This window comes from Sturnira hondurensis, unplaced genomic scaffold (assembly GCF_014824575.4).
Source record: "Sturnira hondurensis isolate 20B ecotype Veracruz unplaced genomic scaffold, ASM1482457v3 Scaffold0012545, whole genome shotgun sequence".
Classification (NCBI taxonomy): domain Eukaryota; kingdom Metazoa; phylum Chordata; class Mammalia; order Chiroptera; family Phyllostomidae; genus Sturnira; species Sturnira hondurensis.
This window is the reverse complement of record NW_028085176.1, coordinates 253,998-258,158: the sequence shown is the minus strand read 5'-3', so window position 1 is coordinate 258,158 and position 4,161 is coordinate 253,998.

Here is a 4,161-nt window from a genome sequence, read left to right as displayed (position 1 = left end):
AAACTATGAACAGTGAAAGGACAGCAAACTCACAGTTATTAACAACCACACCTAAAACAAAAGCAAACTAAGAGGACAGCTAGATCGAGAGCAGAACCATGGAAATGGAAATCACATGGAGGGTTAGCAACAGGGGAGTGGGAGGAGGAGAAGGGGGAATAAGGTACAGAGAATAAGTAGCATAGACGATGGGTAAAGAATAGACAGTGGGGAGGGCAAGAATACTATGGGAAATACAGAATCTAAAGAACTTGTGACACATGGATATAAACAAAAGGGGGGATGGTGGGGGAGGGGTGTGCAGGGTGGAGGGGAGTGAGGGGGGAATAGGACAACTGTAATGGCATAATCAATAAAATATATTTTAAAAATAAATAAATAAACACTGTTTTCATTTATAATAGATTCATTAGAAGGCTAAATCAGTGATCAATTGCTGACCATTCTTTTTGAAAGGTCACTTATGAGAGTGTCTGTAATCACATTCAAGATAAACAGGGGGTGCTTGTATTACAAATGTTCAGACTGCTTAAGATAGGAAACATGGCAGCTAATTGCATAATTCTGTTGTACTGGCAGACAAAAAGAGATAGAAATGTACAGCTTCATTTTACAGAACTGTTTTCTCCTTGTGATGTTCTAACTTTCTGCCTTATGCTCTGAAATGGCAACAGTGTTTGGTGTAGAACACTTATAGGTTTTTGTTGTTGTTATTTTGTTTGCTTATTTGTTTGCCATTTTCATCACTCTGCTTCTCAGACCATGAGTGCTTACAACGCCAGGTGTTCACAGAGATCCACTCAAGTGGGCAGTTCACGCATTCAGAAATGCTAAAGGATCACGATGTTCAGAAAGTCAGGGGATGAGAATTTGCTGGAGATTTTCTGAAAGGCACCATAATTAGTTATGGGAATTATGCAAGTAGCATATTTAACATTCACTTTGGTAAGGAATCAATTTATTCAATAAATCCAACTAAGAATTAAAGTGGAAATGTGTGGGGGCGACTTTCCTCACAAGTCTCCCCGTGTGCCATGGATGAGAGTAGACATGACCGAGACACGATGTGATCTGCTTGGGAAGGAGAGGTGGCCAGTTTCCCAGAGGAAAAAGGCCTTGAGCCCCTTCCTCCAAGGGCTTTTATTGGGTTGTAAAAGCAGGACACACTGTAGCAAGGCAAGGAGCTGCACCCCTTCCCATCAGGTATTCAAGCTTAAGGGGATTACAGCGAGGAAGCACTTCTCCCAGAGGATGTGGGGACTTTGGCTATGTCACATAGCGGGGGGGCATGAGTCTATTGCTCACTCTTTGTTGCAGCCCCCCAAGTCCTTCCATGATGGCCTCCCAAGTGATTGAGTCTGGCTTAGGTTGCCCCTCCTCTGTGAGGGGTCTTACCTGTCATTGACTTCCGACCATGCTTTGGGGACAGGGAGAAAATTGAGGCAACATTTGCTACCAGAGACAAGCTTTGTCTCCTTTGGCTCGTATTCCAGAGGTCATTCTGTTCATCCTTAGCCACAGGGGGCAGAGAGTTACAATTCCTAAAACCAGGCAGAGCTGTCCACAACAGAAATGTATTAGGATTTTTCAGAAATAAATAAAAACCTCAATGCATTTTGGGAGCTTGTAGATCTGAAACCCAGTGCTCCCAGATGCAGGTAGTCTTTTCAGCATTATTGGCATTTGGAAAACAAAACCTTATTTTCAAATTGTAATGGCAGAATCATATTATAATATGTTATTGCAATATGAATATTTCTGCATTTTTGTTTTTATTTAGCATGCTACAGTAATAACTGAGTCTTCTTAGAGAAAATATAAGCTTATGTAATTTGTATTTAGAGAAAAGTGAAAGCCAAATGAGTTGGGACAGTCAGAAGTGTTGGAGTGTATATGAGATTATTTAAACTCTCTGAAAGCAAGACAGACAGTGGAAGAAGGGCAAGAAATTCAGTATCTGTAAATAATGGTATACATTCTCTTTCTGCTGTTATTTTTTAAAGCTAGCTAGTAGACTAGAGCCATAAAAACAGCTGGCCAGGACTATTTCTTTTCACTTTTAAAAACTCAAACATTTTTAATGTCAAGATCCAGGATCTCTGTGAGTATATACAAAAATTGATTATAAAAGGAACATACACACACACACTCTTTAGTGTTTTTCATATAATTTAAGTGATCATACTGTGCTATGAGTTGGCAAGTAATTTAATATTTAGCAGATGAAAAAATAGGTCACAGACATTAGGCATCAAGCAGGATTTTAAGTTCCATTTTGCCTATGTTAAAATCAACCAATTTAAGGTTGGTCTACAATGAAAAAGTATTATACTTGTTAAGGACTAGAGAAATACTCAGCCCTAGACCTTCTTTTAAAACACTTTCATTCATCCTTTAGACAAATTATTGGGTGCCTATCTTGCCTGAGGCTCATTCATAGATGTTACGGGATATAATCGTGAATACAATTGTCTCTGTCCTAAAAATCTCATAATCCAGGACAGTGCCTCTCAAACTTTAATGTCTGTACAGATCACCTAGGAAATCTGTTCAAATGTAGACTTTAATACATAATCCAGGAGGCCTGGGGTAGAGCCTGAGATTCTCCATTTCTGACAATCTCCTAGGTGATGCTCATACTGCTGGTCCACAGACCACACTTTGAGACTGAAGGTTGAGAGGGTGAATATGTGAGAAACAAGTGTGAAGAGACCAAGTGCCCTGTCCAATTATCACTAATGATAGAGGCAGACTCCTGACTTTTACCTCAGTACATCTTCTATTCCTTTACACCACTCTAAACATCAGAGTTTATAATGTGGCTTAGGTGTGACCCACATGTTTCAAGTGGTTATAATCGCTGGACTTAAATGTAGATAATTTAGTAGCAAGACTTGAACATTTCTGTTTGCATTAGAAGATGTAGTGAAGGGAAAAGGCCATCAAGGAACATGTATAATGGACATTTGGACGAAGCCAAAGGGGGTAGGTTCAAAGTTGGGAGGTGGGAATGGGTGGGGTGGGGGGGTCTGGTTGGGTGAAAATGGACACAACTGTACTTGAACAATAAAAAATAAGATGTATTGGAAAGAGTATGCTTGGAAAGGGGGCCCTTCCACAGAAATTCTAGAGTCCAGTTGAAAGATAGCCACATGGATGGAACTGGAAACAAGAAAGATCCACAGGGTTTCCAAACACAATCCATTACTGCATGTACTCATTCATACAAGAAACATTTGTTCACAGTCTATGCTATGCATAGACAATAATCTTTATTTACTTCTATCCCCATAGTACATTGTACAGTGCCAGGACTACAAAGAAATACTCAGTAAGTCCTTTTGACTAAATGATAACGCTGAAGTAGATGTTACGGAAGATTAAATGCACTGTTTGAGCCTTCTCCTAGAGGAATTTGAGGTCTAGTTGTAAGAAAAAGCTTTATTTTTTACATCAATCCCAGATAATAATTCCTACATATGAGCAAGATATAATCTTGTGATACCAACTATTAATAAGTGCTGGAAAAATTTAAAATTGTGGAAATTTAAGTATGGACTAAGACTCACCAGAACTCTTGATAAAGTACATAAAAATTGAGCTGAACTATAAAGAGATTGGAGAATTTGGGAACTTATCTGAGAGGCATTGTGAGAATATTTGAAGTAGGGGTACCTCATGTGTGAAGATACAGAGACAGCACTGATGATAGGAAGTTTGCATGATGCTAGTAGATTGATCTGGGATGGAGGAATTTGGAGTATGGGATCCTAAAGGTAAGGGAAATTGTTATATTGGTATAGGATGAACATCTTTAGGAAATGATCTTTACTAACGCACACTAGAAATATATAATGCAGAGGTTTTTACCTTTTTCTGACTTATTGGATAAATATCCTAATGTTAACATATTATCATCACCCTATTATCACTCTATTTAGTTAGGAGTCCAGGCCCATCTAACCTTTACAGAAATTAATATGAACTATATTGGAACTTAAAATATTTCTATGGTTTATTGACTTCTGGGAGTGTGGTATGGGGCTAAAAACATTTTTCCTCTCACCTCCTAAATCAGCGATGTCAAACTCATTTTCACCAGGGGTCGCATCAGCCTCGTGGTTGCCTTCAAAAGGCTCAATGTAATTTCAACTCCTTAAC